The following is a 12,173-nucleotide window of genomic DNA, read 5'->3' as shown; positions in this document are numbered from 1 at the left end:
TGCCAAAAGATAAGGTCTGAAAGGAGCTAAAAAGTATGTGAGTCATTATTAATACAGGAAGGTAAACATGAATGCTGTGGCTAACATTTATTTTCTTCACATGCACTCTGGTTAACCCAAGAGCTCAAGTGTGAACACTCATCTAACCAAATGCACGTACTTAAAAACTCTCTTCTTTCCCGTATTTCATTTGCACATTATCATGCTCAGTTTGCATTCTGAGATGATGGGATGACATGAGGTACATTATTGACCGTGACACAGAGATGAAACAACCATTTACAATCCCTGCCTGCTTCATGACCTTCCCCTAGTCATCCTCTCCTTCAGACAGCTTTGCACACTGCAAAATGCTTTTTCTGTCTGAAAATTGCAGCAACTGGATAAATCTGATGGTAAATAGTAGATAGCATGAAGGAAAGGAACAATAATTTTTATTTCTTGTGTCAAAAAAAGATGATGCACATAGGTGAGAAATTAAACCCAGGTAGTTTGGATTTTAAATAGAGGTGAAAATAACATTATGGATGGAGATGGACACTTACCTTGGGCAAATTGCCTGTGGAAATGACTAATAGTACCTTCACTCCAGACATGCAGATGAGTTTGCAGCCTGCATGAAGATTCCCTTTGACCCCTGTCCACGGTATGAGGCAGGGATGTGAACGTCTGTGTTACATACCATAACACATTTCGTTGTTTCACACCCCACAGACTCCTGGTGGTCTTTCAGTACAGGAAGAATCAATGAAGGTGTTGAATCACTGCAGAGTTTAGTCCTGGAGCATCTGCATTGGGCCAGGATTCAACTCAGAAGAGATGCATCACCTAAATTTTTTTATTGTGGCTGTTATTTGGAATTTTATTAGTTTCTTAGAAGGTGGAATATTTCCTAAAATACCGAGCATAGGTGACTATTGCAATAAATCCTCTTACAACTGTATTTACTTAGCTGTAACTCTGTAACTTCATTTTAAGTTATTAAGCTCTATTTAAAAAAAAAAACAAAACAAAACAAAACTAAAACAACACACAACCCAAAACCTGGACTTTGGCTTTTTTCTGGTCATTTACAGAAATAAACAAAAGTTCTTCAACTTAATAAAATATGCAAGATAAAACTAAAAAAAAATCTTTGATCGTGTCAGACAGGAAGGTATAGTCTTCTGGTTTACTGCATCATATACCATCAGGGACTACATCAAATACCTTAATTGGAGTGGGATTTGGAAGTGGAGATTTTCTGTCACATCACGGTATTTTCTCAAACATAGCACCTACTTTGCTCAATACAGTATACAGTATATAAATAATAGCATGTTACATATATGTTGATACAATTTCCTCATCTTTGTAAGCAGTAAAACTTTCAGAATCCCTTAATGAGAACTATTTGCATACCTAAATAGAAGAACTATAAAAGAAGAGATTTTGTTCAAGTGAGATTGAATGTTAAAGGAAGATAAATTATTAAATAAAAATTTCAGCATCACACTCAGCATAGCTTTCCAGTGTAAGAGCTCAGTGAAAAGTTTCTATAATAAAAAAATAAACTTTTTTCATCAAATGCACTTTTAATCATATTCAGAAGCTGATGATCTTTGATGTTTTACTAAACATTAGTATCCTAGGCTACTTTAAAAAAAAGAATTGTTAAGTCCTGCATCTTTTTTCTATTGCATCCTAAAGGAGCAGAAACTGAAGTTCCCCATTAAAAAAATCACAATGTAAACTTATCTTCAGGTTTCAAAGAAGAACAAAAATCATAAGGAAATTTATGAACTAGATGCTTGTACACAATAAGAGACTACATTTTGAGTTTTGCTGGAGGGGGAATTTTAGGTTTGCCCTTTGGTTTGAACTCAGTGGCAGTATATGCAAATCTTGTAGCTGCAGGTCATCCTCAGTGAATGGATAGTTCTATTTATACAATTTTAGAACTTGTGAGTAATTTTTCCTCAGTATATTCCCCATAAAACATGACAGCACACCCTATTTTATGAAACATATTTGGATATGCTGATTCATATTCATGATTGATTTTCCAGTACTTCACACTGTAAGTGGTTATTTGTGTGTTATATTTAAGATCATAAAGGCATCTTTGTATATCCCTTTTGCAGTAGCATTGGTGGCTACTCAAAGTACAGGATAGCAGAATACCAAAGATAACAGATTAAAAAAAAAGAAAAAATTGATATATTTTCAGTAACTGTTAGATGTACAAAATAGTGTGCCCCAAATGCCAAGCTATCTTCAGAGATGTACTGGTACTATGGACAACCAAAGCTAACTCTAGGATTATGCTTTTCTTCAGTCAATCTTATGCAACTGGACTTGAACTTCAAACAACATGAACTAGACTGTCCTGTCGCTATATGTTGTGTACTGCTACTTCAGTTGTCAGCAGCCATATTTCCTTTTAACTGTGTATTAGCCCTTCCATGATAAAAATAGCTTCCCATTGCTCCCAAATAAAAAGAAACAATTACATGCCAACTTATCATGAGACATCAATTTTTAACAAGATTTACTGTGAATTAAATGATTGTTTGCTGTATAAATATGTTTCAAAAGGCTGAGAAGCTATCCATTAGGAAGATCTGTATCATTTATTCATATGACCTTTAAATGAAAACTCTGAGAACTCTTTCCACAAGCCAGATGAAATAAGTCATAAAATTAAACTGGATATCATACAACAGCTCTAGTTATCCTATAAATTTACTTTGTTCTCTGCAATCATAGCAATATTTCCTGATGTGTTTAAAGTTATTTGCATGCAAACAGTACCTCCTCTTCTCCCCAGCCCACCCCATTAATAATTGATCACCCTCTCATTTTGCTCTTGCGTTTAGTGCAATATTTATTCTCTGACTGTATCCAGGCCTGCCAAAATAAATATTTAGCACTGGCAAACAGTATCAAACCAGCACACATTTAAATGTAACAGTTACTGTAAAGAGGCCGGTGAAGACTAGTAATGGAGCCATTTCAAAACTAGGCTGGACACAGCGCCGGGGAACAGTATCTGCTGTAAAGAAGCACCTCACTACAAGACAAAGAGCAAAAGACCTAACACCTCTTTCCTCAACTAGGTTTTACAACAATTATTTGCAATTCCTTGTGCTTACTGTCAGACACAATCCAACACGATGAATGTAACAGAATCGCGGAATCACAGAATCACAGAAGGGTCAGGGTGGGAAGGCACCTCTGGAGATCATCTCATCTAACCCCCTGCTAAAGTAGCTTCACCGTAAGCAGGTTGCACAGTCACATCCAGGTGGGTTTTGAACATCCCCAGAGAAGGAGACCCCACAGGGTCTCTGGGCAGCCTGTCCCAGTGCTCTGCCACCCTCAGAGTGAAGAAATTCTTCCTCATATTCAAAAGGAACTTTTTGCATTTCAGTTTGAGGTGCAAAAGGATCCACCATAGCCACACACACACCCTTGAGGTGGCTGGCCTTCTGGATCCCATCTTGGGAGGCAGTCAAGGAACATTTGTTACTGCTGTGGTTGAGCTGGCTTATTCTCCAGTAGGATGCGATGGCATGAGCATTGCCACTTTGGACCCCTCCCTCCAAGCCCTTCAGTTTAAAGCCTGCCTCACCAAGTTGGCCGGCCTGCCACCAAAGATTCCCTTGCCTCTCCTAGACAGGTGGATCGCATCCCTCCCTATCATCATCAAAGAATGTCACATTGTTATAGAAGCCAAAACCCTCCCAACAGCACCAGCCACAAACGGTAAGTTGTTTTGCATTATACATCTGCTTCTGGCTGCACCCTTTCCCCTAACTGGTAAAGTGGAAGAAAAGATAAGTCACCAACATTTTTCATTGCACCCCCAAGGCTTACAGTCTTTGATTATGCCCAGGTTCTGGCTTGTGGTGTCATTCATGCCCACTTGGAGTAGCGATGGGTCTGTGCTCTTGAGAAGCTGTGTCACCCTCACGGCAACATCTCAGACCTTAAAGTCATAAATGTTACAGGTGCTTTTGTTTAAATCAGTTGTGAAGTAGTTCAAGGAGCTACATTCATCAAATTATTGCGGAAGTTCACTTTTACAGACATCTTTCATGCCAAAATATTTCAGTAGATTTGCATGTTCTTTGTATGCGCATTACATCTCTGCTTCAATGATGAGAAATTCCCATTCTTCTTGTAGCTTATATGAATAAAGCTATTTAAAGATTAAGCGGTTCTTCAAAATAGAGAGTTTATAGTGAGTCACTTGTACCACAATTCCAAGACCCCAAAGATTACACAGCAGGGAATCAGTAAAATTACAGCAACACTAGAAAGAAGCAAGAACACGCAGAAAATTAAAATTAGATAGAACTGGCCACAGAACTAAAAAGGTGGTTATACAACATACTTGGCATGGGGATTATAGCAGGAATTTGTGAATAAAATGCAAGCTTGTCCCATCAAAAGAGGTTTCTGACATTTCCATTTGACAATGACAATTTTAACAAGTTTTCTTTTACTTTCATTATTATCTCTTACAGTGAAAAGAGAGTAAGTAAAAGCAAATATATTTTACAGTTGAAATAAAGGAAGCATGCAAAATTTTGTTCAGAGGCAATGGATGAAGCCCCTCTTAGTTTCAACAGAGTTTTGCCCATTTACCCGTAGGTAATTTGGGACATTTCATCCTGCACAGCTACAGAAACTAAAGGAAACTGCTATAAACACCACCACAATTTTTTACCATGTGAAATGTCTTTTGAGATTATCTTTGTGTCAAGCCCAACTAAATTGTTTCCAATGTTTTTGTGTAAATACAGTGTTATCTATCAAGCATCTTGAAGTGCTGCAATTTTATAGAGGCTAAACATAAAGATAATAAACAAAATGCTCTCAGATCTCTGTGGAAGCTTCATAACCATTTCTCTGAAGAATATACCCAGAGATAAGAGAAATCTCCATACCTGGAGCTCCACAGAATGGTTTTGACTGCCCAGCAGCTATTTTATTGTTTTATAAAGTGCTTTAGGCTAGCTAGGCTTCTAAATGTTACCAAAAAAATATAACTGGATCCTAGTTTTCTCCTCAAGATACACCTAAAATTATACAAGTCTTTCCAGGGAGACGTAATTACAGGTGAAATCAATTCTGACACCAGTGTTGCAATCTGAACTCTGATGTTTTTGGATGCCAGCGATGTCTGTAGGTATCACATCACAGCTCCACGCTTCTTTCCCTTCGAGGAAACACACTGAGGTCCTGTCTGTTCAGTTACACTGTAATAATGACTAGCAACCGAGTCATAAATATTCTTCCCCGGATGGAATACATACCACTGTGAAACCTCAGAGGCCAGGCTCAGTTAACACAATGATCCATGCTCAGCAAAGTCAGTAGAAATATGGAAATTTTCACTACATTAAGACATTTTCCCTTGGAAGACACTCCTACTTCTGAGGAAGAAATAAAGCATGCAACTCTCCCGCTATGAGTATTTGTTTGGTTTATGCCCTTGACAGTGGTGAGACTAGTTGCCTTACCTTTTTATAAAGCATCAGGTTTTTCGACTGGAATATGCATTACAGCGTAGAACAAGGTAGTACAATTTGGGGAGCCTGACTTCTCAGATATTATTTATCCAGCTAAAACAACATATACAACTCCCTCATTCTTTTCAAATATTCAAGTTAATCAAGCAGTAACAAGATTTTATGTACAATTATCTGCCCTGCTCCAGGCAGGTTTTAACGAAGCGTGATGAAAATCTGCTAAATACAGTTTGTCCTTGGCTATGTTTATGGCCAAAACATGCTCAGTAGCATTTCAGCTGCACCTACTGCTGATGACACTTGTCACCAAATAACTTTTCAAACGGAGGCAAGGACTGAAAACTGAGGTTCCAGCCGGTGACACATTAATACAAACCTGGTTAATTACAAGTCAATACAACTACTCAGATTTGGAAGAGCATATCTGAGATCAGAATCTGGTGCTATGTCTTATCTTGTTTGCTGGGGCAACAACCTTGCTCATGAGATCCTGGGGAGTGTGCTGTCAGCACGTGTATTCAGCCCTCAGCTTTCCTGAAAAAAGCAATGGCGCAGAGCAGTTTGTTGTATGATTCTGCCAGATAATTGATTTCAGTAATGGTACTCTTTGTCAGCTATTAAGTATTACAGTAGAAAATATAACAAAGTGGGAAGAATTGCAATGAAATGCAACTTTTGCCAAGCATCTGATTCTGATATTTGCAGCAGCTAAGTCTGAAATAAATGCATCTGGATCAAGAGACAAAGAATCTTTTATGTGTTCACTAAGCAACAGCTTGACTCTTTCTCTGATGAATATGGTTTAAAACATCTGTTTTTACAGAATAGTTGTTAATTTCTCAATTAATTGTAAAGTTCAAATGACAAAAATTTCTGTTTAGGAGAAAATGCTTTCTAACATACCATTATAATGAATCACTTCCATCTGTCTATTTGCACTGCATTTTCAACCATAACTAAAATTGATGTAAAGTTTAGTCATTCTGCTAAAAGTAAAATGATAACCAGAATCACAGAATCATAGAATATTTTGGGTTGGAAGGGACCCTCAAATGTAATGTAGTCCAACCCCCCTGCCATGGGCTGGGGCACCTTCCACCAGACCCACAGCCCCATCCAGCCTGGCCTTGGACACTGTCAGGGATGGGGCATCCACAGCTCCTCTGGGCAACCTGTGCCAGTGTTTCGCCACCATCACAGTAAAGAATTTCTTCCTGATATCTAATCTAACCCTACCCTTTTTTAATTTAAAACCACTATCCTTTGTCCTATCGCTTCAGGCCCTACCAAAAAGTCTGTCCCCATCTTTCTTACAAGCCTCCTTTAGTACTGGCAGGCTACTATAAGGTCTCCCAGGAGCCTTCTCTTCTCCAGGTTGAACAATCCCAGATCTCCCAGCCTGTCCTCACAGGAGAGGTGCTCCAACCCTCTGATCATCTGTGTGACCTCCTCCTAACTCACTGCATCAGGTCATGTTCTTCTTATGTTGGGGGTCCCACAGCTGAATGTGGTACTCCAGGTGGGTCTCGTGAAAGCAGACTAGAGGAGCAGAGTCACCTCCCTCGGTCTGATAGCCACACCTGTTTTGATGCAGCCTAAGATAACAGTTGGCTTTCTGGGCTGCAACAACACATTGCTGGGCCATGTTGATCTCCTTGTCCACCAACACCCCCAAGTCTTTCCCCTCAGGGCTGCTTTCAATTCATTTTCTGCCCAGCCTGTACTGTGCTTGGGATTGCCCTAAGCCATGTGCAGGACCTTGCACTTGGCCTTGTTGAACTTCATGAGGTTCACACAGGCCCACCGCTCCAGCCTGTTCCAGGTTCCTCTGGATGGCGTCCCTTCCCTGCAGCGCGTCAGCCGCACCACACAGCTTGGCGTTGTCAGCAAACTTGCTGAGGGCACGCTCAATTCCAGTGCCTAAGTTGCCGACAAAGATGCTGAACAGCACCGGTCCCACCACTGACCCCCTCAGGAACACCATTCACCACTGGTCTTCATGACACGTTCGGAATTAAGACATCTAAGATACAATAGCTGTATTAAAAAGGTATCATTTTAATATGAGTTGACATTCTGTGGCGCTGTGCCTCCCCCCCTCTCAATCCTGATCTAACAATGAACAACTCAAAGTGGATGTGGGGCTTTGCCTTGAGCAGCATGCCCATCCCGCCACACAGGGAGCGGATGCAGTCTGACAAGCAAGCCAACTGAGCGATGCCCGGGTGAGGGGGGCCCTCACAGCCTGCGGTTGTGTCACCAAAGGCTGGGGAAGGCCTCCCACATCCGTAACCATGAGTCTGTATCGGTACCAAATCCTCCCCACTCCGCGCTGAGCCATCGGGCCCAACTGCCCTTCCTGAACTGACACCTTGTCAAGGGCCAACCAGCACACAGTAAGTGACTTAGTCCCACCTCGCCATGAGTATAAAATCTGGCATTTTACAATCATTTTTTTTTTCCGGACAAGAACTCTATCTTGGGACAGGTCAAGGGGTCTGGATGTCTCTCCTCCCAACACAGGGATGCCTCTTTGGTAAGACATGCACCTCCGACTATGTTAGGTGTTACCAGGGACAATATTACTAGCAAAAGCACTGTACTCGAGTTTGATTTTTGCAGTAAGTGTATTTATCAATGGCAATTCCAAACTTGTTATATCTGTCTCTTTAATAAATAATCTATTTTTATAACTTCGCAAAGCTGTTTCAGTGAAAGTCCTTAACTGGACTCTGGCAGGCAAACATTAACTCTGATGAGTGGTTGTACATATGATCCTTTAGATTTAAAACCACTGACCAAGTCTGAGACTACAATTGGATCTAGCCACACCTAGAGTCCTCTCTGAGGAGTCTGGAAAGCAAGGGGATCCTTTCCAAACTTCATAACTCAACAGGAGGGCTGTCTTCTCCCCCTCTCCCACTCATCAGACTCTTAACGTGACACATTCTAATGAAAAGTTAAAATCTCTGCTGAGTCACAGCACATCCAGTGATACTCATGAAGCAGGAACAGAATTTACATTCGAGTGGTTTAAGTGCCCCGAAATTTTCTATCTTAATCAAAAGGTCATGAAAAATGTATGACTTCCAAAAATATGCAATTGAAATGGGTACTGAATGATTTTTAACAAAGCTATAATGGATTACAATTCAACCGATTACCCACACTATATAATATTTTGCTATTTTGTAGAAATAGATGGTTGTAAAAGAGTGTTCACTCAATTATTTTATCAGCAAGATTTATGAAACATTCGTTTTGAATGGTGCACAGGGCATCTACAGTTTGAATAGGAGACACTTTACCGAATCAGTCAGTAGACCCCACTGAAATGACGTAACCTACCAAAACTCTTTTGAATGTGCTGGTTTGTGGTGTGTACTAACTAGAGCAGTTGCACAGCTTACCACATCATTACTGTGCTGAAAAGTTGAAGGATACTGATGAAGGGTATTCATTTATTTTCGTGGGTTGTACATATTTAATAAACACCACAGGCTTCCTTGTGCCTTGACTGTTTCTTTTTTCTTGCTGCAATACTCAAGACACAGTGACCCCAGGTGCAAGGCATCTTGACTAACAGAAAATGTCTCATCTGCCTTGTGAGCTGTTCGTAGAGGTTTTTTAGGTGGGAGATTTTGAGAGTCAGTCTTACCCTGCCGTCAGGGTCAACGTTTGTCAGTAGGGTGTTTCTAATTGCCATTGGCTTCTTCCCTCAAATACTTCAGACGGAGCTGACTGGGCTAGCATTCAGCTGTGGGAAGAAAATTAAGGATTGAGCTGCCAATATCAGTGGGAAGTGCTTCATCAGTTGGAGCTCTGTGCTTTGCCTTTATAAGTCCAGCCCTACGATGTGCTTGGGATGGACCTTACCCTGACACCCAAGCCATGTCCTGGAGCAGAATGTGGGCAGGGGAGAAAAGATTGTGAAGTCTTCTTCTCACCCTTTGGCAGCCCTTCTTGCAGCTCAGCTCCCTTGGAGCTCTTAGCTTTGTCTCTCTTCTAACCCTAATTCAAGGGCTAGATAAAAGTAGTCATGGATTGCACTCTATCCAGAGACCCCAACCTATGTCCCAGAGAAGAAAGTTGTTAGAGGACAGCATCTGCAGAGCCTTCCCTTACCTTATGCAGCTTTTAAACCCTTTTCAACTGCTTTCAGCTTGGTGCTGTTGGCTTTGCGTCTCTCCTGACCTTAAACATAAACTTAGGCATGGGATGAACTGTATCCTGAGATGCCCAGCATTGTCCCAGAGGAACAAACAAGTGTTCAGGCATGAGCTCTTTGCACAGCCTCCCCTACCCTTGGTCCTCCCCCTTGGCACTCCCACTGCACCTGGAGCTGTGGGCTTCATGTCCCTCCTAACCCTAACTCTAACCCTAGGCATGGGCTAAGCCTTAACCCTAGACTTCCTGGCATGGCCCAGAAGCAAGAATTTTTTGGAGATTAATTCTTTTTCCAGCTTTCCAGGGGAGGCAGGTGTTGCTACAAAAATGGGGTATTGGAACGTATTGATGTGTGTCTTAGGCCAGCCTGCAGACTGTGTTGAGAAGGTCAAGCTGTCCTTCCCCTTTTTGTGACAGGTGGATTATAAACACAAACTAAGACCTCTGGCCTACTTTTTACAGCCAAACTCCTTAGGTAAAAGAACAAACCATTACAAAAATAAAATGTCTAATAATTTCCAAAATTAGAGTTGGTTTATATCAGGATTTCTGCTTTAAAGGCTATTTGGATTGTCAGAAATATGCCTTTTGTTTCATGAGGTTGAAATGAGCCAATGTTGGTATTTATAACAGTATTATATCATTAATATGATAATAAAATGTGTTGTTTCTAATCAGTCATTGTTACTTTATCAAGTAGTTGAGGTTAGAAATGCATGCTTTTGGATCATGAGCAACAAGCAATTGAGATTGGAAAAGATCGGTAGCTGGAATTTTTCAGTAAATTAATATGTATAAACTGTGTTAGAGCAATCAGCCTAAGTGACTAGACAGGCATTCAGAAAATTCCTTTTTGGAAAATTATATAATTCTCTAATGTGAATGGAATTTTCTATACCCAAAGGGAACTTCAATGAATGGAGATACAGAAATTTTCAAGCCTTCTAAGCGGGACATATAGCGCACGGTTCCTCATTATAATTATGCCTATGATGGCATTTTGTTTTTTCTGGGCGTATATGTCAAGCAGGTATGTCTGTGATACCTAATGAGGTTAGTACCTTTGCAGGAGTTACAGTTTACAGGTATATTATTTTGAATCATTGCAGTAAGAAAGAACATTATGCTCACATCCCTTTCAACGGAAGAGCTTTTACTGGCCCTTTTGGGTGCAGGGCATGGCCAAATGCTAGTATTGTAAAGTAATTAATTCAAATGGGCTTAAGCATGAATAAAATGTCTTAAATGAGTCCATGAGTGACTATGTGTTTATATGTATGCAAATGCAATGGAGGGCAATGCAATCAAGAACGGAAATTCTGTGGTGCTGACACTACTATTAATAGTTTCAAAACCAATCCTTTTTCCTCCCATGTTCAGTAAAGAGCAATCTAAAAGCACTCACATTTCTAGTCATACTATTGCTAACTGTCAATTTATAACAATATGAAAGGAAACCCCTCAATCAATGCTCCATAAGTAAATGCCCTTTAAAACAAACGTTCATGGAAACAAAAATTGTATTATATTTGAACTATAGGTTTTCAAACAGGCTAAAGCGCTGCAACCAGATGTTCTTGTTGATGGATTTGCAGCTATTGACTTTTGCTCCAGCTCATATCAGTGACTAAAGGCTGCTTCATATTCACCCAGAATATAAATTTTAAAGAAAATAACTCTCCAGCTGAATTTACAAAATTGTAGAGACTCAAGCAGTGTCAGATAGCACACTGCAAGTAAAGAATTTGCATGTTGTAGTTAAATATAGATATTTATAGATCTTTTTTTTTCCCCACTGTATACTGGAAGCTCTGATGCTAACACATCAGAATATACAACCTCTAAAACTCCAAATGTAAGGATAAGTTTTCTGAGAAAAATGTGTATGACGTCCCCAAGTGTTCTAAACATCTAGCTAAAAGACTCATATACAGCAATAGACCTAAGAACGGTAAGATCATCTGCAAAAGCTGTTCAATACATATTTCTATACTAAAACATAAATAAAAAAGCCCTAAGGGTCACAGAGTACCACCCAGACAGAACTTGTGTGTAATTACTAAAAACTGAATAGGGTTATTTTTATGTATCATTAAATTTATGTGTAGGTGTGCATATATACATATACATGCATACAAAATCTGCTTTTTAGTCAGAGCAGGAAAGGAAACAGCTCGCTGAAGAGTCGTGCAAAAGTGTGCGTGCTAACTGTAATACCTTTGACAAGGTGTCAAAGAGCACACTCTGGTCACATTGGAGTGTCTAGGTGTAGACTGATTGGAGGTCAGGACTGACACAAGGGAAATCATACAGACAGAGAGGTTATATATATGTGTTGGAATAGCTGCTGCTGGTGATAAGGGATATAGGAGTATATACAGTGCTAGGGGGAATAAATTCATGATGACGGGTTATAATAAGTTGACGGTAATGCTGCGAGTATCTGCATATTAAAGTGGTGGGTAGTGATAATATGTGTAATTGTGA

The sequence above is a fragment of the Falco punctatus genome (genome assembly GCF_963210335.1).
Source record: "Falco punctatus genome assembly, chromosome: 7".
NCBI classification, from domain to species: Eukaryota; Metazoa; Chordata; class Aves; order Falconiformes; family Falconidae; genus Falco; species Falco punctatus.
Note: the sequence above shows the minus strand (reverse complement) of the source record.